This window comes from Microplitis demolitor, chromosome 5, assembly GCF_026212275.2.
Source record: "Microplitis demolitor isolate Queensland-Clemson2020A chromosome 5, iyMicDemo2.1a, whole genome shotgun sequence".
Classification (NCBI taxonomy): domain Eukaryota; kingdom Metazoa; phylum Arthropoda; class Insecta; order Hymenoptera; family Braconidae; genus Microplitis; species Microplitis demolitor.
In genome coordinates this window covers 13,903,078-13,927,421 of record NC_068549.1, presented here as the reverse complement: position 1 = coordinate 13,927,421, position 24,344 = coordinate 13,903,078, and the positions used below count along the sequence as shown (strand labels likewise).

The following is a 24,344-nucleotide window of genomic DNA, read 5'->3' as shown; positions in this document are numbered from 1 at the left end:
GCGTTGTGTGGTAGAGATGCAAGGAAACGCCGACGAGTAGACCGATGTGAGTATAGTCAGACTACTGAGAGCTTGCCCATCATTTCACGGTTAGTCCATTCGCCACTAATTTATGGCTGTATACAAAGTCAGGTCGATAAGATTTTTCAACGAGTATTTATATAATTTGATGCGAGGAGACCGATTTTGATAATTAAAAAGTTCTACGGTGGTCCAGTTTTTTGTTTTAAACAATTTAATTGTTTAAACTTAAATTACAAGAAAACTATAATTGATAACTTTTTAGTAATGATAAAATTGGCTTTTTGGCATCAAAATACACGAATAATGCTTGAATCATTTTTCGCCTATCTCTATTATTAATCAAGTTATAACGTCTTGAAAAATACAAACTTTTTGCCAGGTCCGTTTAGCTAAAAATTGCGCGCGCATCCACAGCGAGTAAAGCGCGCATGCGTCTAAATTTAAATGTCGTTCCCTCTGCTTACAATTATACTTTTAATAAAATGTAAAATCATTCAATTAAATAATAATATTAGAAGTAAATAATAACAATAATTACAGCAATAATAATTATTATTGTTGTTGTTGTTATTATTTACTTCTAATATTATTATTTAATTGAATGATTTTACATTTTATTAAAATTATAAATGTAAGCAGAGGGAACGACATTTAAATTTAGACGCATGCGCGCTTTACTCGCTGTGGATGCGCGCGCAATTTTTAGCTAAACGGACCTGGCAAAAAGTTTGTATTTTTCAAGACGTTATAACTTGATTAATAATAGAGATAGGCGAAAAATGATTCAAGCATTATTCGTGTATTTTGATGCCAAAAAGCCAATTTTATCATTATTTAAAAACTATCAATTATAGTTTTCTTATAATTCAAGTTTAAACAATTAAATTGTTCATAACAAAAAACTGGACCACCGTACAACGTTTTAATTATCAAAATCGGTCTCCTCGCATTAAATTACATAAATACTCATTGAAAAATCTTATCGACCTGATTTTGCATACAGCCATAAGAATAGCGGCGAAAGGACTAGGTGGGGTTATGGGGATAACATGCTAACTGAAGGGAACGCTCTCAGTTGCTCTAGTACACACTAGATAATTCCCACACCCCCATTATTTGATAATGAGTAAGCTCTCGATCGTCCGACTATAGATTCGCATTGCACGACCACCGGTTGCACACTTTTGCGACCAACACTTTTTTACACGCAGAGAATGTTACGGTATTTTTTACATCAAAAATTTATAGAAAAATTACTATGTCATCGAACATGTATTTTAAAAATTTCTACGTTACCGATAATTTGTAGTATAATTCTATACAGTCCTCGTGTTACTATGACATAGTAATTTTTCTGTAAATTTTTGATGTAAAAAATACTAAAAAATTCTCTGCGTGTACCGAAAGTAACAGGGAAGTAAAAAAATTTTTTTTTTATCTTTAAAACAACTCGGCACAATCGTCGGTACAATTTATACTCTCTAAAAACGAATTAGTGAAAATCACGTGACAATCACTATTTGGCAGTGAATAGTCACTTATTGCTAGTACAAAGTATACCGCTATTTGAATTAGTGATATACTTTTCACTAGCAAATAGTGAACAGTCACTATTTTCACTATTTCATATTTAAGAGAGTATCACTTTAATTTTTGTGTCATGTAATTGCATGTATGAGGCATACGATGACGAACTCATCATATGACCGTGTAGAACTTTCGATGTAATCGATATAGTAATGCCTCATTTTTTCGTTATGTCATTCGTGCACAGAAAATAAAAAATAGTAGTAGCAACTCTCTGAGATAGTACTGAGTACTTTCTATAAAAAAAAAATTCAGAAAGCACTGTATGCTATCTAGACTGTATCCACTACTCTCTGGATAGTACTGAGTGTTTTCCCAGGCAGAAACCACCAATTTCTCATGTAGTACACTCTTAGACAGTATTCAGTGGCATCTGTAGAGTAACCACTACTTTGCCGGAAAGTATAGACACGTTTCTGATATTACAAGATACTATCTGCAGATAGCACGTGTGTCGATCTGTAGATGACCATGGTTACTGCGCAAAACAGGACTGTATACTGTCTAAGATAGTAACCAGTACTTTCTCAAATATTTTTCAGGAATATCCAAGACAATAAAAGTGAATTTCGATTTTGAATTTCATTATATCATCAAATTAAACCGAATCAAAATCAATTAATTTTATAGTCGTCCCGATGAAAGCTTGGGATTTTTTTCCCACCAGTTTCTTCCCCCACCACCATAATATTAGAATGGGCACATGCGTTATTAAATGTGCGTTATTAAATGTGTTTTTTGAAAAGAAAGTTTACTTGTAGAAAATAAAAAAAAAATAGCTGAATAAATCTTTGAAAATTAAAACAATATAAAATAATTAGCGTTATAAAAAAAACTGCATTCATTTAGTTAATTTATTATTAATACTTTTTTATAAAATTGAACTTAAAAAAAAAATTATTTGACACAATTAATTTTTAATTGTTTATTGGTATTACGACTTCATTCCTTAAATTAAAGTTAATTGATTATGATTCGGCTTAATTTCATGAAATAATAAAATTCAAAATCGAAATTCACTTTTACTGTCTTAGATATTCCTGAAAACTATTTGAGAAAATACTGGTTACTATCTCAGCCAGTATACAGTCCTGTCTTGCGCAGTAACCACTGTCATCTACAGATCGACACACGAGCTATCAGCAGATATATCTTGTAATATCTTCGAAATGCGTCTATACTTTCTGGCAAAGTAGTCGTTACTTTACAGATGCTACGGACTACTAAGAGTGTACTATATGAGATATTGATGGTTTCTGTCTGGGAAAGTACTCAGTACTATCCAGAGAGTAGTGGATACAGGCTAAACAGCATACAGTGCTTTCTGAAATTTTTTTTTCACAGAAAGTACTCAGTACTATCTCAGAGAGTTGCCACTACTATTTTTTATTTTCCGCGTGGGGTTAATGAAAGCTAACCCGTGTAACCCAATAAAGAGGTCACGGTATAACAAAAGAAATCCCAGAGGTACGCCTTACTCTCTAAATCTGGAACAGTGAATATTCACTGTTTCACAGTTATAAGTATACCAAGTGGTATACTTATAACTGTGAAATAGTGTATATGCACTATTATTCAGTGGTTTTCACTGTTTCAGATTTAGAGAGTACTAAAGAAAATTTCACGAAAGACGTGTCAAAATAATACGGACATACACTATCTAAGAATAGGTTCAAATATTTATACCTACTGGGGAAAAAAAAAAAAAATAAAAACAAAAAAAAACAAATGTACAGGTAGAAAATTGAAAAAACGATAGGTGCAATTTTTTTAAATATATTTTTTTCTTTACTTTATCGTTCTTAAAAAAATTTACAAATTACTCGACGTCGCCGGACTTCAATATCATTATTAATAGATAATCCCACGTAGGAACTTACAAGCTCTGACAACGGGGCTAAGCACGGACCAGGACTGGGTAACCCAGCTCTGGCTTCCCAATGTCGGCCCTAGCTTAGGTCCAGTCGTGGGCAACCTAGCGCTGGCTTTCCATCCTTGGCCCGAGATTAAACCAGAACTAGTAAGCCCAGCTCTGGCTTCCTAGTGTCGGCCCTAGCTAAGGCCCAGTCGTGGGCAACCTAGCGCTGGCTTTCCGCTGTTGGCCCCAAACGAGACCCAGTCATGGGTAACCCTGCTCTAGCTCTTCAATATTGGCCCAAGCTTGAACCAGAACTAGTTCACCGAGCTCTGGGTTTCCACGGTAGACCCTAGCTAGGACCCAGCTATGAATAACTTCTACCCATACAGGAAGCCCCCGAGTTGAACGACGGGGCCATGCCTGGGACATTATTGGGAAGCCCGTCTTGGCAAACCTATACTGTCCCATGCCTGGGCCATAACTGGTTAATTAGTATTGGCCATTCCAATGATTACCCAGGCTTGGGCCAAGACTGAATACCCTAGCTTTGGCTAACCCTAGAGTCACCCTAACATGGGCCAAGATTGAATAACCTAGCCTCGGCCGTTGGATGGTTACCCTAACATCGGCCAACACTAGATAACCTAGCCTTGGCCAAGCCGAGAGTCACCCTAACTTGGGAATTATGGTGGTAGAGTAAGATAATTAAGCTGGGTTCTTGATAAATAATCAATTAAATTTAATAAATTTTATTTTAAAAAATTATGTAATTATAATATAAATAATACGAAATTATTTTTTTCTTTCTTAATCGAAAATATAAATTAAATTGCTCTTTATATTTCATAAAACCGAGTGGTTGTAGTAAAATGAACAAGTAGAACATATAAAAGTTTCAATTGAACGTTAGTAGGTTCGTCCAGTAGCCAGCGTTCAAACCCAGCAATCAGAAAGACGGCAGTTCGCGCCCAGAGCCCAGCAGAATTTTCACCGAGTTTTTTTCACGTTATTTACTTAACTTAAATAGTTTAAACGTTAATGATCACAAACTCTAGTACTTTAATAATAATAAATTTTTTTTTTAATTGAATTTATGTGTTTTTTCGATGCATGGGCCAAGTCTGGCAACCAAGCATGGGCCAGGCCTGGCAACCAAGCATGGGTCAGGGCTGACAACCAAGGTTGGGCCAGGTCTGGCAAGCAAGCATGGGTCAGGGCTGGCAACCAGGCTTGGCACCCAGTTATCATTCCAGACTTCTACCAAGGCTGGCTTACAAGCTTGGCCCAGAGTTCAACATAGTTGAACCAAGCCTGAGCCAAGCCTGGGCCCGTCGTACTTTCCTGTCTGGGATGATAAATTTTCACGCGCTTCGAGAGCAAAAAAAAAGCGGGAAGCATCAGGGATGGCCTGCAGGTTAATCTTTTTTTCTCTTTTTTTTCGTAAGAAGTTATTTGTTTAGAAAAACCGTAAATTAATGAATTTTTACTTCATCTAGCATCATATATATTTAGAACAAAATGTAAAAAAAACATACCAATCGGTGTTTGTTTCAAATCCTGATATCTTTTCATGCATTTTTGACTTTTTTTATCTACTGCTTTTCTGTTGCTATAATTTTGGAAATAAATCTTCAACAAGTTCTCTCATAAATATATATTAATATAAATTGATAAAATTTACTTATTTATATCATTGTTAGATGCTCTACTCGTGTATGATTTTTTTAATCAGTCAAATTAACAGAACACACATATTGAATCATAATAATTATTAAAATGAAAAAAATTCAAAAGAAAAAAAAAAGTTACACGTTTTTATAGTAACAAAATCTACATGTGCATTTTATTATTTTGAAATTTTTATCCGAAAATATTAATTATTTTTTCATAAGAAAAACTTTTATAATGGCATATTTCTATAAAAATAATTTTTTTAAATAAAAAAATAAAAGGCATATGTTGTTACTCTCAAATACTACTTGTGCAATAAAATTAAATTTTTTTTGTTTTAGTTAAGTAATATAAATATAAATATAAATATAAATATAAATATATATATATATATATATATATATATATATTTTACTCAAGTAAAAAAAAAAATTGAATTTTAATGCACAAGTAGTATTTGAGAGTAACAACATATGCCTTTTATTTTTTTATTTAAAAAAATTATTTTTGTAGAAATATGCCATTATAAAAGTTTTTCTTATGAAAAAATGATTAATATTTTCGGATAAAAATTTCAAAATAATAAAATGCACATGTAGATTTTGTTGATATAAAAACGTGTAACTTTTTTTTTTCTTTTAAATTTTTTTCATTTTAATAATTATTATGATTTAATATGTGTGTTCTGTTAATTTGACTGATTAAAAAAATCATACACGAGTAGAGCATCTAACAATGATATAAATAAGTAAATTTTATTAATTTATATTAATATATATTTATGAGAGAACTTGTTGAAGATTTACTTTCAAAATATTAGCTATAGAAAAACAGTAGATAAAAAAAGTCAAAAATGCATGAGGAGATATTAAAAATACGCGCCAGTGCCACTTTAAATTTCTTGGATTCACGTTTCTCAACAAGATATCGATAGTTAAAATTTTGAGTTGCCTGATGTCTGCTACGTTCACACTCATAAATATTTTGGTAAAACTCTTTTGGTTGAACTCAACAGAGAATCAACTATGACCGACCGTTTCAAAGCCAACTCTACTAGAGGTGTTGTACGGCAGAGGCGGGTGGGGACACCGACGAGTAGACTAGTGGCGGTAAGTTCACATCTCATCACCACCGGCGCACGCTTCTACGACTAACACTTTCTTACAGAAAGTAACAGGAATATTAAAATTTACTTTTTTGTTTTTATGTATTAACATCTCCGCAGAATTGTCAGTATAATTTATTTTTCTTTAATCTATGTGCCATAAAGTAGTATCAGGTATAAGATAACAAATTCGTCATATATAAACGCACTAAATTATCGATTTATTCGAAATAGTCATATCTCAATTTTTTCGTTAGTCACTCGTAATTAAATAAAGAAAAAAACGATAGGCGCAATGCAACAAAGTGTTTACTGTGTAACAAAAGAAATCCAAAAGGGGCACTTTACTGACTAAAATTCCACGAAAGACGTTCCGAATAAAGACAAACATACACAATCTAAGATTACTAATACGTATGTATTACTAATACAACGAAAAAAAAAATATTCCTCAGCACAAAACAACAACCATCGAAAAGAATAAATTCATATAGGGTTATTTCTGTTATTTGCTTCTGTGTTGTGGATAAATGTAAAAAAAAAAAAAAATAATTTATAATTTTATACTAAAACTTTATCTCGTATAATTTATATTATAATAAATGATGCACCATTAAAAAGTTAAAAAAAAGTCTAGGTGCAATTTTTGTGAATTTTTTTTAAATTTTAATTTATTGTTTTTAAAAATATGTAAGCATTATTCAACTTCAGCCAATTTCAATATCACAATTATTGAGAGATAACTTTTCGCGCGTTTTGACCTTAAAGGAATGGCGGGAATTGTCAGAGATGCCTGGCAGGGTCAATCGCTGTTTTTTTTCCGTAATAACTTATTTATTTAAAAAAAAGACGGTAGAGTAATAGATTTTGGCTATCTCAAAAATAATATATATATAATAAAAATAAAAGAAACATACCAATCGGTGTTTATTTCAAATCCTGGAAGGTAACGTATGTCTCAGAAGAGCTTTCACAAGTAGACAACTTTAACTATCAATTATCTGGTTAGTGATAACTGAAAACAAAAAAAAAAAAAATGAACAAATGATACATGTGAACATTTTACGAAAGTTTTGATTTTTACGTGCTAAAGATACACTTATAAAAAGTAGTATATTTTGCAATTTTGTGCACTCACAGTATAACTTATACGAAACTAAAAAAAAAATTTTCGCTAAAACTCTCACGCTTGAACTCGACAGAGGTTCAACCACGACTGACCGTGTCAAAGCCAACCTTACTAGTGGTGTTGTACGGCAGTGGCGGGTGGGGACACCGACGAGTAGACTGGTAGCTGTAAGTTCGCATCTCACGCAGAAATAAGAAAAATTAAATTTAAATAATAAAATTTAAATTAATTTAATTCATCACTATTATGAATAATAAAACAATTGAATTTATTAATATTATGTTAATAATTATAAAACGTAGTTAAATTTTTAAAAGGACTAAACTTTAATTATACTAAAATTATAAACGACGAGGTATTAAAAACGTAATGAAATTAATTAAATAATAATTTAAATTATTAATTGTTTCGCTCATCTTACTTTTTAGTTGTAAACAAATACATTATAAAGCTTTACTCACTGTAATTAAACCACTGTAATTATTTTAACGTATATTATAATATATTTGTAGTACAAAAATTTTCATCAGTCATCAACTTACTATCATTATTGTTATTATTATATTATTATTAGTATTATTACTTGTTATTTCTAGTATTTATCATTAATTAAGTTACATGTTTCTTTCTTTCATAAATTTCTAAAATTTCTTTACTTTTTTTTTATATAACCGTTACTAAATTTTCAAAAATTTTATGTTATTTTTATTTTTATTTAAGCATGTTTTTCTGTTACAGTCACCTTCATGATATCTATATCCTATGATTAATTATTATTATTATTCTTTATTTATTCTACGATTTTAGGGTAAACTATTATTATTAATATTACTAAATCGTTATTATTATTATTATTATTAGTACTATTGCTTATTATTATTATTCTAGAATGTCTGGAATAACGCAGACCAAGAAGATATAGGTGAACTACTGGAGATAGGACTGAAAATTTATAATGATAAAATAGTTTAAGAAAATCATGGAATCTACATTCAGCCCGATATTCGAATTGGACTATGGAAAGAGCAACAAAAAAGTTTATAACAGCTGGTACTACAGAGTTTGTCAAAATGAACCTGAAACTTCAAATCATCTTATTACCTGCAGACAAGCTCTAAATTTATCCTCTGAAAAAATCCACTCCGAGATTCAACATTAACAGACGGAAAGTATGATACGGTCCTGAATGCACTTTGGAGAACACCCCTTAGTGGCCTACCAGAAAGCGCTATCTGCGTCCTCTTTAAAAGATTCAGCACAAAAGAGAACCAACAAGGTAGCTGAAAGAAATAGCATAACATCTGTCGAGCGCAGTGCAATCTAGGTGACAAAGAAGACTGTGATGTTTTTATGTTTTTATATTTTTTAAGAAAAATGTTAGATTATAAACAAATATTTTTCCATATTGAGAGTTTTTGATAAATATCTGAAGTTTTTCAATATAAACAAAATATTGGAAAATCCAAACGTGCACACCTCAATCGCTCATAATAAATATTAATATTTTTTTTTTATATTTTTTTTACTAACATTTTTTTTAAATATCCCGCCTTTTGTCTTAGATGTCACTCTTTTTTTCAAACATATTGATACGCTAGTGCTGCCACCACTAGTTGATAGAGAGAAACAATGAAAAAAATAATAACAACAGTAAAAAATAGCAGCTAAATTTTTCACGAATAATCAGTTTTACGTCTTTAATTAATTACAATTAAACCAAAAGGATTCAGACAATGATTTTCATAAGGGTTCTTGGGATAAAAAATACAAAGACAATAAAAAAAAAGTTAGGCCGATTAATGGTGTCTATCGGGAGTTATCGTGTTTCCGAAGATTCACACGTAACAACTGACAGCACTGAATTCTTGCATTAAAATAATTTTTTTTAAATCAATCAATTAATAAATCAACTCAACACCGGTCCCAAATTATTTCGTATTAAATTATCTTTGTACTTGTATACGATTTAACTCATTTTAGTGTAATTAAAAAAAAATAGCGCTGATTTAACATGAGTAAATTAGTCGAAAAAATAATGTCGACAGTAAGGCACACACAGCGCACTCGCGCTTGAGGTGTGCAAAAATGTAACAAAGTTTGTAAAACAGACTGTACATCTGGTATAAATGTAATCCCACTAACACCAGATCCTCTGTATATCGTCGCGCCAAGTACATGTTCAACATTTATTTCTTACTACGTCAAACATGATTTATTTTTTTTTTTTTTTTTACAAAAAATGACTGAAATCACAAAAAACACCGAGTAACGGAGTTGTAAAATGAAAAACAATAAAAGAATTACTTTTGAAAATATGAAAATCATAAAAAAAAAAAAATGAGTAATTGCGATGTTGTCAATTTAAAACACCAATTTTTTTCGATAACATTCGAAAATGAAAAGAAAATTATTGAACATACTTGGTGTGCACTAACGCTAAAATATGTTATTTAATCGTTTCAGAATTTTTGAGACCTCAACAGCGCACACCAAGTACAATAATAATAATATACCAAATAATAATTTTTTTTTTAATCAGTCTACTGTATATTATTTATAAAAAGCATAAAAATAAGTTTTTGTATATATTGCAAAGACCATAAAATCCATAAAATAATTAACAAAAAAATATCAATAAATAATGACACTTATTTTATTTAATGCGATAAATACTAAAAACATTAATTTTGAAAATTTACAAATTAATTTCTAAAACGTCGAGCTCTAAAAATACTAACAGATGGTTGTAATTGATTTGGAACACATTAACAGCATTACCTAAAATAAAATTTGATAAATTAAATTTATTATTACCTTAACCAAAACGAAATACACACTCATTCAAAAAGTTTAGGTTGTATTTAAATTTTTATATTTTAAAGTTCACTAAAAAAAGTTGTACTTGAGTGAGCAGTATTTATTTCAAGAAGCAAAACAAGTGATTAGGAGCTTTAAATGTCAATAAGTTTTTAAATCCTAAAATGAAAAATTTTTCAGTAAATCAATTTCAGTGTCAGATAAAAAAATATAACTCAACAGGAGGTTTTTTAAAACTTTATCTGTTTTCAAAATTATATTCGGGCTCCAGACAAATTTTCCAATACAAAAAAATATTTCATGTTAAGTTTCAAACACTAGAAAGTTTCGAAATACTTTTTTTTTGCTGAGTGTATTTATATATATATATATTGTAACATGATGGAAAATTCGACATCGACTCGTGGTTTGAATTTATTGGAAATAATCAATAGTTACCGGATGAGCAAATTCTAGTGACATCGAGAATAAAAAATTTCGACTTTAACTGAACCATCGATCAACCGCATGGATTGAAACGGGAGATCGGGGATAGACTTCGTACTGAACGGCCGCGTTTTTGTATTTGAACAATTCGACTCTGACCAACCGACCAATTTCGATTCCGAGTTTTGAACAATCCGATTATTGATCAACGATTAATTAAAGTGACCGACACCGAAATTCCGAGTGAGCGATAGCCCGACGACTGGGAACAAGCCGAAGCCTCGGTGCGAAACCTGAACAAAGTGTGCAACCAATTTGTAAGTGAACTAGTGAACCGTGGTCGTTTAATAATTATTAATTAATTCTCCGTGACAACTGTATGATAGTGAAATTACGCGTTACCGAAATAAAATATTATTTTATATTTTATTTTATTTCAATCGAGCAATTCCGAGAATTACGGATTATCTCCTTCTCATTCGTTGCGGCAGCCGGGTTTTGCCATGTAAAATACTCTGACGTCACCGGTCGAGTATTTCGTTAAGAACTACGCCGAGTGTGTTGGTGAAATAAACGACGAGTTTTTTTCTTTCGACAACTGACTGTTATTTTTTTTTTAGCAAAACTGACTGTTTCCGATCAACTACGTTTTGTTGTACTTTGGTTTATATCGAGTCAAGCCCACAACGGCATTTATTATGTTTGTGTAACCGACAATTTGTGTGAAACCGATCAGTTATTTTGTCTATTGAATATACGACTAATTTGTTTAATTCTGATCACTTATTTTATCATAATCTTAACTGCCTGACCTTTCCTCGATCCGCCACCCTGAGCCGACATTTTACTAATTATTTATTTGGTGATTATAAAATCACCTGGCGCCCAACTTGAAAAGTTCTGACAAAGGTTATCAAATAGTCAGTGTACTCGGACTTCACTCCGGTAGATCCCCGGTGGTGAAAAACCCGTTACAATATATATAAATATTAGGGTGTGTCATTTTAAGGCTAAATTTTTTTTTTACTAGTATATCAGAAAATCTGGTAGTATAAAGAAAATTAAAAATTGTGCCGCTGGGCTAAAGGTTTGAAGTCCAATAGCGGCTTAGCTCATCAAAAAATTCGATTTCTCATTTAAATAATACGGGAAATTTTTTTTTTAACTTAGAGTATTTTCACGAGATCTTTTTACTTTTTCGGCAAATCTATCAGAATTATCACAAAATATTATAGGATTTTTTTTTTGTACAAAATTTTATTTCCTACAAATTATTATCAGTTAAATTTTTTCAAATTCCACATTGTTTTCTAGTTATTTTCATTTTAATATCAAGCTCTTAAAAAAGTAGTGTTCTGATCGATTACAAGAGCTTGATATTGAAATTAAAATAACTAGAAAACAATGCGGAATTTGAAAAAACTGTACTGATAATAATTTGTAGAGAATAAAATCGTCAATAAAAAAGACCATAACAACATTTTATGATAAGTCTGATAGTTTTGCCGGAAAAGTAAAAAGATCTCGAAATTTACTATAACTTGACTTCGAGCTCTAATAACCTTTAGAACAGATGGATCGATCGAAAAATGATAGGACCTTTTTGTCGAGTGTTCAATTTCCTATAAAAATGTGTATTAGTCAATTCAATCGATTGATTTGTTCACGAGTTAAAAATACTCAAAGTTAGAAACAAAAAATTTCTCGTGTTATTTAAATGGTAAATCGAATTTTTTGATGAGCTAAGCCGCTATTGGACTTAAACCCTTTAGACCAGCGGCATAATTTTTTATTTTCTTTATACTTCTAGATTTTCAGGTATAGCAGTAAAAAAAAATATAGCCTTAAAATGACACAATATATATATATATATATATATATATATATATATATATATATATATATATATATATATATTTATATAAGTGCATGTATGTGTCGAAAAAAAAATCGTAGCTACTGAAAAAACTTACTGCGCACTCAAATGATCATATATAACTTTCAGGAATCTATAAGGGCGTGCCGTTGCCGCAATAAACAATGCATCTTGAAAGATGCAATATTTCTGCAACTGAGGATTTCTTACACGGTTATGAACGATCGATAAATCAAGTTCATCATTTGTTATTTTTCCACGAGCAGGACAACCGTGAGCTCGACGTTCATAGCATCTTATATATCTGAAATACATACACAATAAATTTTTTTATAAAAAGTAAACTTTCACGGACAAGAAATTATAGCTGCTACAACAGCAGCTGTAGTTTAGGTTACTACAAATTGGAGTAAAGGAATAACCTTGGAATAACCTGAACCACACGTATAGTAAAATTAGTACTATTTATGTAGTACCCTTTAGCACATATCGAGTACTCGCTACTACACATGTTTTACTATAATATCATGGATAGAAGAACCACAATTTTTTTTTCTATGTTCTAAAGACGTTACGCAAAGAGACCGGTATTAAATAGAAACAACCAATTTTGTCAATGATTGGATAATATTTAAATCCTAAGACAATTTTTAACTTCCCGCAATGAAAATTCGGGAAGTTAATGATTTCAGACCGATTTTCGAAAATTGAGTTTTTATCAAATGTTGACGTTTTTAAGTCCTAAGAAGCTATCCTGATGATTTCCAGATGGATTTCTGCGCGTGTATGTATGTGTTTCAATATCTTAAAACTTTTAAGCAAACCGTCCTATTGAAATGATACAAAGGAATATAAAAGAATTCTACATTTAACAGAAGCCCTATGAATTTAAATTCGATTGGTCAGGTAGATTTTGAGAATGTTTTAAAATAAAATTTTGTATAAAAAATAGTTGTACAAATGTAACTTTCAACCTCTTGATATATAGATCAATTTCAAAATGGAATCAGCTCTTTTATTTATATTTAAATTAAAGATGAAGTTGCATTTAATTATGAGGTGATCAAGAGAGACCAATAAGACTAACAGTTGGGATGATTTTGAACATATTTTAGTACATTTTATTATTATTTATCCGAAAGAAATGGTATAAAATATTATTTTTTTAACTTATCGTCATCAATATCTTTAGAAATAATGAACCGATTTTGACGTTCAAGGTGGCATTCAATCCAGTTGCTTAATCATTAACGTTCAAAAACAACTTTAATTGATTAGTTAAACAATTTGAATTTAATTAGAAACAATTTTTCGCAATTCTTTCGATAACGGTTTATTTTGAAATAAATTAACCGATTTTGATGGTTGAGGTGGCACTCGACGTACCTTGTAAATTTTAGAGCTGGATATATTTTGGAATGAATCCATGAAGTACTTTACAAGTTATCCGAAAAGAAACATATTTGAAAATTTTGATTTTTGCAATATCTTCGAACGTATCGTACCGATTATGCTCAATTTTTCAAAAATAGTTTGAATTAATGATGCAAGACACTGTTTAATTACAAATTAAAAATGAAAATTTTGAAAAGAAAAGAAAAACTTTTTCGCTTAAAAAAAATCACTGCATTATAACAATTTTTTTGGGAGACGCTAAAAATCTGTTGTCCCGAATAACTTTAAGTTCACTTTGGAAAGCGAAATATTTTTAGAAACTTCCGTATTTTGAACATTAATCCAAATAAATTTTTGAGTATAAAAAATAATCATCTGTATTAAATAAAAATAAAAGCGAGGATTAATAAATTTAAAAAATTGATACTTTATTAAAGATTTGACAATATTTTGATGAGTGATGCTACGTGTACTTAATCGTGTCGGCACAGGTCTCTATTATTGGGTATAATAAACTCGTGCTAGAATTCGAATGTGCAAACAATTACACCTTAAGGTAAAAGACCTCGTACCCGATCACTCCATGTATTTGTATATCAATATTTAGTAAAATGTAGTCAACATAGATACAGAAAATACATGAGTGATCGGGTGCTGGGCCACTTGCCTTATATTTATACTTAATAAGTCATGTGTCAATTACCTGGTATCGTCGATAGTATTGTAACAGTGATATGAGAAGCCATCATCAATTTTATCAGAAAACTTCAAACGAGGGTTTTTACGTCGATAAATAACTTTACAGTTCATCTTTTTTTTTTATTTATGAAAATATAACGTTGAAAAAAATAGAATGCTGACACTCACTATACAACGCCAGGTTTGGCAGGACACTAAAGTTCTTGGCAGTGCAGACGCAGCCAGATCGTGCGGTTTTTTATCCCCTCCTGCCATTACACTCGCTGCTATATCTGCATGGGAAGGGGTAGAAGCCCCAATACCCGACCAATGAACTAGTACCCGACCACTCATGTATTTTTATATCTATATCTACGAAATTTAACAAAAAATAGATTTACATACATTTGTGCGTAAAAGTTAATTAAAAATTTCATTTAGAATATAGAATAAACGTTTTTAAATTTTCAAATATACACTTTCGATTTTTAAATACTTTTTTTTTATTTTCAAATACATTTTTTAAAATTTTCAAATACGCCTAATTTTATTTCTAAAACCATGTATTTGAAAATTCAAAACACGTATTTTAAATTCCATACGATATCTGCTATAAAATTTCAAGCACAAATGTATGAGGTTGGATTAATCTGGCTCTTCGTAGGGTTTTTCCGGACATGTTGAACTGTAAAATGCACACTCAACATTATCAATTTCCACAATATTTTCGTTGCAGCGCTTGATTTTCCAAAAAAAAAACAATCATAAAAAGCCATTATACATCCCATGTAGGAACTTACAAGCTCTGACAACGGGGCTAAGCACGGACCAGGACTGGGTAACCCAGCTCTGGCTCCCCAGTGTCGGCCCTAGTTAAGGCCCAGTCGTGGGCAACCTAGCTCTGGCTTCCCAATGTCGGCCCTAGCTTAGGTCCAGTCGTGGGCAACCTAGCGCTGGCTTTCCATCCTTGGCCCGAGATTAAACCAGAACTAGTAAGCCCAGCTCTGGCTTCCTAGTGTCGGCCCTAGCTAAGGCCCAGTCGTGGGCAACCTAGCGCTGGCTTTCCGCTGTTGGCCCCAAACGAGACCCAGTCATGGGTAACCCTGCTCTAGCTCTTCAATATTGGCCCAAGCTTGAACCAGAACTAGTTCACCGAGCTCTGGGTTTCCACGGTAGACCCTAGCTAGGACCCAGCTATGAATAACTTCTACCCATACAGGAAGCCCCCGAGTTGAACGACGGGGCCATGCCTGGGACATTATTGGGAAGCCCGTCTTGGCAAACCTATACTGTCCCATGCCTGGGCCATAACTGGTTAATTAGTATTGGCCATTCCAATGATTACCCAGGCTTGGGCCAAGACTGAATACCCTAGCTTTGGCTAACCCTAGAGTCACCCTAACATGGGCCAAGATTGAATAACCTAGCCTCGGCCGTTGGATGGTTACCCTAACATCGGCCAACACTAGATAACCTAGCCTTGGCCAAGCCGAGAGTCACCCTAACTTGGGAATTATGGTGGTAGAGTAAGATAATTAAGCTGGGTTCTTGATAAATAATCAATTAAATTTAATAAATTTTATTTTAAAAAATTATGTAATTATAATATAAATAATACGAAATTATTTTTTTCTTTCTTAATCGAAAATATAAATTAAATTGCTCTTTATATTTCATAAAACCGAGTGGTTGTAGTAAAATGAACAAGTAGAACATATAAAAGTTTCAATTGAACGTTAGTAGGTTCGTCCAGTAGCCAGCGTTCAAACCCAGCAATCAGAAAGACGGCAGTTCGCGCCCAGAGCCCAGCAGAATTTTCACCGAGTTTTTTTCACGTTATTTACTTAACTTAAATAGTTTAAACGTTAATGATCACAAACTCTAGTACTTTAATAATAATAAATTTTTTTTTTAATTGAATTTATGTGTTTTTTCGATGCATGGGCCAAGTCTGGCAACCAAGCATGGGCCAGGCCTGGCAACCAAGCATGGGTCAGGGCTGGCAACCAGGCTTGGCACTCAGTTATCATTCCAGACTTCTACCAACGCTGGAACAAGGCTGGCTTACAAGCTTGGTCCAGAGTTCAACATAGTTGAACCAAGCCTGAGCCAAGCCTGGGCCCGTCGTACTTTCCTATCTGGGATAGACTATACATACAAATCTTACGACGATTTTCGAAAAATTCGGGAAGTAATTATTTTTACCTCGATTTTCGAAAATCGAGTTTTCATCAGATGTCGAAGTACTGAGGTCCTAGGAAGCTATTCTATTTTCAGAATAATGTCCGAGTGCGTGCGTGTGTGTGTGTGTTTGTGTGTGTGTGTGTGTGTGTGTGTGTGTGTGTGTGTGTGTGTGTGTGTATGTGTGTGTGCGTGTGTGTAAACTCTTTGTAACTTTTAAAGTAATGAACCGAATTAGATGGTTAAGGTGGCAATCGAAAGAGTTTGTTGGCCGTCAAATTTCCTAAAAATTTTAGATCATTTGTTCAAGTAGACTCGAAAATATTGGCGAATTACGAAAAAAAAAAAATTTATTTTAGTTTTTTAGTGATTTCTCAGAAACGACTGTAACGATCGACTTCAAAATCTACTCAGCTCTAGAATTTGATAAAATGCGTCGATTGCCGCCTTAACCATCTCAATCGGTTAATTTGTTCGAGAGATATCGCGGGAGAAACAAATGCTAAGATTATTTGCAAATATCTTTGAAACAACTCAACCAAGTAATTCCAAAATCGGATCAGCTGTAGAACTCAATATAACTCGTCGATTGCTACCTTAACCATCAAAATCGGTTAATTCGTTCCCGAGATATCGTGGGAAAAAGAAATGCTAAAAAACGGTTCTTTTTCAAAAACAATGGCATACGAAAGTATTTTCGAGCTCGAAGAGCTCAAAAATGTGTTTACAATAATGATTTCGAGCTCAAGGAGCTCAAAAACACCGGGAAGTTTTGGGGCTGGCCCGCAGGGTCAACCGATAGACAGATTTTTTTTCTCGCCTTATGAACGTTTTTCGCCAGTTAGGATACCCCTCCGCAACGCCCCATAAGGAACTTCGTTCCCAAAATAAATCTAAAAATATAAAAGAGATCACCAGATATGAATAGGGGAGGGTGGGGCAGAGCGGCCCCCCTAAGCCAATTATTACTTTTTGTGGCTTTCAACTATCAGATCACTTTACTTTTGTCTTATTTCGAACAAAGTTATGGACATTTTGCCGAAATTCTGGAAAAATTTTTTTTTTTGTGAGGCAGAGCTGCCCCCTCCAAAAAATGATAAAAAGTTTTTTTTTTTTTTTTTAAATTGTTTTCATCATTAAGGATGTATTTCTTTCTCTTAACAACTATGTTTGGTTTCATATAATTCAAAAAAAATTATTTAAGTTGTGATAAATCGTTCCCCCTCGATTAGCTTAATTATTAATTATTATTTAATAAAAAAAAAAAAAAAGAACAATTCTATATTTCTTATTTGTAATTATTTTGAACCCTACATAGAAAAAAAAATATCTTGAGTCAAGAAAATATTTTTTTGAAGACAAACGGTTTCGGGAACCAAGTCAAGATTTTCTTGAGCCAAGAGAATTTGACTTGGTTAAAAAAAAGTCGTCTTGGTCGGAGAAGATTTCTACTTTATCTGAGAAAATTTAGGTCTCCATAAAAATTTTCTTGAATCAAGAATATTTATCTTCAGTCGAGAATTTCTTTTTTTCTGTGTAGAAACGTGTTTTTTGATTTTTTAAATTACAGATCATTTCGCATTATTTAAAAAATTTTATCATTTAAAATATAAATTATTATTTTCGAATATTTTTAGTGGCCAAATTTGCCCCAGTTATAGAGAATCATCCGAAAAATGGATTAATATATTAAATTTTTTTTAACTTGACGATAAAAATTTGAAAGAATTATTTTTTCAAAATCTTCGGCTGGTCCATTTTGCCCTAGGTGTAATAGGTAGAGCTAAAAATGCGGAAATATATCGGATTTATAGTAATTAGACAAAAAAAAAAAAAATTTTTTTTATGATCAAAATTTTAGGGGGGCCGCTCTGCACCACCGATCTCTACGCAAAAATTTGAAAAATAATCTTGCGCTACGAATATAATTAAAACTTTATTTTTACGGAACAGACGGATTTCTCCAACATTGGTACGTCCTGGCTTTCTTAGTGTTAATTAATAAGTTCTAAAAATTTTTTTTTTGTATTCGAACAATTGAAAATATACCTCTCAGAATTTTGAGAAACATTTGGTTATAATAAATATTTGAAACAAAAAGATCTGTGAAATATTCACAAGAGAGCAGCACCGACCGACGTATTCTCGTATGAATTTTAAAAAACAGTGATAAATGTATTTTCAAGTTACCATTCCAAATTTACTTTATCGGCAACAACCGACAATCGTAGCGGTCGGTAAAATTTTTGAAAATAGCAACAAAGTATACCCTGATAGCCAAGTTGGCGAGAAACTGACGAGAAACTTGCAGCCGCAACTGGAACCAAGTTGATCGCCAACAGTTGATACCTCCAATAGTTGATGGACATTTTCTGAGAAAGTTGGTGGCAAAAGTTGTAAATCCAAAAAGTTGACGATCACTTTCTGAGAAAGTTGGTGGCAAAAGTTGCTTGCAAAAGTTGGTGATCATAAGTTGACGGTAAATTTACTTTCAATTTCCTCAGAAACTTGCATTCCAGTTGCGGCTCCATACTGCCGCCAACTTTCTGAGAAAGTTGGCGGTAACTTGTAGCCAAAAGTTGCAAAAGCTGAAGTTGTCGATAACTTGTCGTCAAGTTGGTCGGAAACTAATGAATGACCAACTTTTTCTCGATCAACTCGTGTTATCAGGGTACCTGGGCTGAAAATATAGAGTTGCTAAGCATTACGGACACAAACATACAAGGTCTACAAAAACTGCGGGGACGTATGTTATGTCCTGGGAGGTTACTAGGATCGGAGCTGACGCCACCTCCTAGACAGTGGGCAGTTCGTTGTCACGCGAGACCAAATTTTGAATTTGAAAACAGTGGATAAATTTATTGTTTACTAAGATGATGATTATGATTGTTATTTAATGAAATAATTAAACTATGATTAAGGATAGATGTAATTGATAAAATAACTTTTATCTGAAGACTGAATTTTATTATAAAGTATGGATAAAACTTGATCAGTAATAACAGTTGTATTCGTAAAGAGTTCTCGGAGAGAAGTGAAGTTACATCAGACGGCAGAGAGATCTCGGACCTTCACTCTCCAACTTCTCCCCACTACTCTCATGTTCACACTCATGCTTATATGTATATATTCTTATATATCTATGTTCTTTACTAAATATTATACTTATACATTTATACTTTCTACTAATTCAAATTTGGGATATAAGCTTACACATATACGTTCTTCACTTTATCCATTCTACAACTTCTTATTACTTATTCTATTTATATGTACTTAGATACAATCTTCCAGTTAAATATTCTAGGCTATCAGAGGTGTATTCCTCCATAATTATTCTATATTTAATTATTTAGTACGATTGACATTACTATTTATTGTGAAACATTATTATAATTAATATAATGCTATATTTCTATATTTTCTTTAATTTATTTATTATACGCGTCACTCTTTATTTAATATTAACAGTAATAGTTAAATTCTGGTGAGACATGGTTTTCATTAGTAAGTAACATTTATTAATTATATATTTTCTTTTCTTACTTGTTGATAGAATATGTATTTGTTTATAACCATATTGACGGTTAACTTTAGAACAAGGACCTATTCATGATTTTTATGCGTATGTTTTGTTTAGGTTTTAAGTATCGGATGACAGGAAACGTTCCAAGACCACTCAACCTGTATTTATATTTCTCTGAATACAAAATAAAGGTTTATCTATCTATTTATTTAAACTTTCTTATAATAAAAATATATAATTTAATGAGTATGTGCCACGACGATTTATCATTTAAATTATTGACTCAATATTGTTAAGACGCAATAAGTGTTGTAAGAAATTAATATATAATTTCAAATGGAATTCAAATGCGCGCTTCTTATATATCTCAAGTTTACTAATTAATTAACAGGTGGAGGCACCTGAGGCTGTTGAGGACATAACACCTCCCCCGTTAATGAAAATTCGACATATCGTTCGTCGAATTTTTCTCTCATATATACACATGTATATAACGATATATAATAATAGCTAAAGCTAATTCTGAATGAAATATAAATTCTGCAAGACAATTACCTATATAAATAATACCATTACTGGTTGTTAAATCGTGGTCGCACATTTACATTACAAGTTACAAAAATAATCATTTTTATGATTTAAAACTAACAGTAAATATTAACTCAGGTTACGCACAATATTTATATTACACAAGAATACATATTTTTTAAGGGTGAGCAGCACTAACCGGATGTTCGAATTTATTTTTCTAATTACGTTTGGAATAATTACGTCACTTAAATGATGAAAACCTTCAAAAAAAAAGTTTATCTTAAACATTTTTCGGAAGCTATAAAATTTTTGTAATAAGAATTGATCAATAAATTCAAAGAAAAGTAAAATTTAAAAACTCGTTTAGTACGGCCCAGCCTTATCATTGAGGTCACGGTGTTTACATTTTAGCAAGAGTTTAATCCAGACTATGAAGTATTATACGGATCAACAAGGTAATTTAATTTTATAGAGTCTTTTGACGAATTTAAAGAAAATTTGATTAAAGTTATACTCGGAAATTCTTATCACTTATGTTATATTATTCCAGATATATTAATTTCAACTTGTTTGTATGTACGACTTGGTATGTGGTGGGGTGAATTAGGTAGCTACATTTCATTATTCCAGGTTTCAGTAATTTTATAGGGGTCTATATAGTTACGATCAAGTTCGTTGGTTTTCGCGTCATTTGCCAAAAATACCCAATTTCCTTAAGAAAACTTATTAGGGTTTACCCGGCAGTCACAATATTCCTTTGATTTGAATGTAGCTCTGTCTGGATTTTCAGCAGCTTTTTAATTGTGTTACTTGACTTATAATCGGCAGACTAGAAATTACACAACAAGTAAGATTGATTTTCTGATTCTTTTCGTCAGCCGTTCAGGGTTTTTAGGGTTCTTGTCAGGTTCATCGTCTGAGGAATAAACGTCATTTAACATCGGTTCAGGAAAAGTATCATTATCATTAAAAGAATTGGCAGGGAGGTTGGTTTGAACCGGATATAAGAAAACTAGATATTTATGACTACAAACATTTGTTGCTGATTCCGGAATATTTAAATATAAACTAGTTTCACTTCTTTTAGATAACTTTAATGTTAGTACTTAAGCATGCATTTCTATAATGTCTCTTTCATTTTCACACATTTCAGGCGAGGACGTCCTCTCTGGCATCTCATGCATGGGGGACTCAAACCCCCACACGACATCCGAGCTCGGTACAACAACTGCTGGGTGGTCCAACCACCCAAGGGACAGGGCTAATAAACCCCTCTGAAGAGGGCTGCCACTCATCCAACAACTCGTCTCCCTGGGAAGAGAGTACTGTCCTCGTTCGAGTCTCGCTTTCCGCCTCAACGTCAGGTCGGCGAGTCGTCGGGAAGGCATCTCTATCCTTCAGATATGTGCACAACGTGCCAAGGGTGGCCATAAACTTGCTGTTTACGCCACTATATTTGGAGGGGGTTGTCCAACAACCCCAGGGAGTCGATGCCATAATTTTTTTTTTCACACTCTCTTTTTTTTTTTATCTTATTCTGTTTTTATCCATGCTAATACTCAACCTACTATTTCCTATGAGTTTATCCTCAAGAAGCGGTTTCCCAAGCTTTGTGTTCTAAATCAATAATATATTAAGTAATTTTATGTCAATGGGGTTTCGAGAGAGCGCATCAACATTAGCGTTCAATCGACCTTCCCTATAATTGACTTCATATTCATATTTCCGTACTTCAGCAACCGATGTAGGAGTTAAGATATAGGAATTTTTATTCTATGAGCTCACACCAATGATTTATGATCTGTGACTTTCAGGAGTTCAGGGGCAGAGTAGTAGGAAGGTATTTTCTAATGTCTTCTGGCTGAGAATTGCACCGAGGGCATAAAAAGAAGTGTTTGTTGTCGTGACGAAAAGTTTTGAAAGTGGGGGAACTGGAGAATAAATTAATATCAACTTATAATTAATATCAGAATCTATCGTGAATTAAAACTTCTCCAAATTAAGTAGTTCATCACTATTAATAGTTATACACGGTCAGGTAATATGCTTGTTGTTGTGAGTTTTTATGGAAGCGTCATTTTGAATAAGTTTTTGTTTCATTTGGTCTTCTGTGTGGGCTGTATTGTCAGTTTGTTGGTCGTTGTATGCATTGAAATTTTGGTTTGATGTTGTGTTATTTTCTCTAACCCAAGTAAACCTATTTTTGCAGATTTGTGCGAAATGACCAGGCTTAGAACATATTGAACAAATTACGTTCATGGAGTTATTACAGTCTTTTTGTAATGTCCTCGTCCTCCACAAGAAAAACAAATAATCGAATTACGGTCAAGTCGTCGTATATTGTCATTGTTATGTGTCTGAGTTACCCGTACAGTAGCCTGGTTATTAGTTGATGATTCCTGTGGCAGTCTGTTATTGTTATGATTTCTTCTATCTCCATAATGATTGTTCGCAAATTTGATATGATTTTGGGAACTACTAATGGAATATTGGCTGGAGTAAGGATTATTACTACAGTGGGAATGTATTTTAAAAAGTGAATTTCTTTGTTCCAATTCTTTTTCTAATTCTACGGCAAGATCTACTGCTCGCGACAGAGTAAGAGGTTTTTGACTAGCAGCCCACAATCCTAACTCTCCCCTAAGACCCCGTACAAAGCTATCTCGAGCTCCTTCTTGGGTACTAGCTAATAACCCGGTTCGTATTTCACCCGAATGCTTATCCATAATTACTTCTGACGTTCCTTGAACGATTTCGTTGATTCTAGTAACGTAATCTACGATGGTTTCACCATCCTTTTGATAAATATTCGAAAGTAACGACTGCCATTGAGATAGAGTTCTACTCGGCGCTAAAGCTCTTTTAAGATTTCCCAAAATCCCTTCAAATGCTAATCCCGATTGATTTGAAATATATTTGCTGGCTTTACCCAATATACGAGATTTTATCAACTGAGTTAAATACAATTTACCAGATGGATGTATTAGATTTAAGGTTTGATTACAAAGTTCAATAAAATTATTAACTGGCATATTTTCTCCATTGAATACGGGTATAAGGTTTATAGCGTCTTTGATACTAAAAAATTGGGAATTACTTGTATGAACTAGATTATTGGTAGCATAATTGTGCTCATTATTTCCGTAGCCCGCGAGTACTGGTTCAATTGGTACGCGATTCGAATTATGAACTGGAGTAGCCGGAATGCTAGGGGTTATAGAAGGAGAGATGGTGGAAAAATTATCATTTTTAGTGTTCTGAATGTCAATAGAACTAATCACCACTTCAGTGCTCGCGTCCGAAATATGTTCGTCTGTAGTCACTAAATTAGACATTTTCGCCTCAAATTATGTTAATGCTTCTATAGTCTAGATTCTATTTGATTACTATATTTAATATATTAAGGAAATCCTATATCAAATTACAGTTGAACTTTTAATTATAATTATTAAGATTATGGAATTGTAAATAATACAAAATATTATAATGTGTACTTATTTCGACTGAAACTTATCTCTGATAGCAATTTAAAAGTGTTAA

General features: G+C 32.4%; 1 protein-coding gene across 6 annotated transcripts in view; it reads right to left on the bottom strand.

Moving 5' to 3' along the window:
• Positions 1 to 24,344, bottom strand: part of LOC103578742 (uncharacterized) — a 35,407-nt gene that overhangs the window by 9,513 nt on the left and 1,550 nt on the right. Inside the window, exons 1-3 of one of the 6 annotated variants that reach the window (XM_053739478.1) lie at positions 14,592 to 14,768; positions 12,591 to 12,797; positions 7,163 to 7,260 (exon numbers count right to left, since the gene is read on the bottom strand). The gene's annotated coding sequence lies outside the window, so the exon portion shown is untranslated. Of the gene's footprint in view, positions 1 to 5,004; positions 5,059 to 7,162; positions 7,261 to 7,383; positions 7,471 to 12,590; positions 12,798 to 14,591; positions 14,769 to 24,344 lie in introns of those variants that run through there. The other 5 variants (XM_053739479.1, XM_008559911.3, XM_008559910.3 and 2 more) reach the window with 5 other exon arrangements.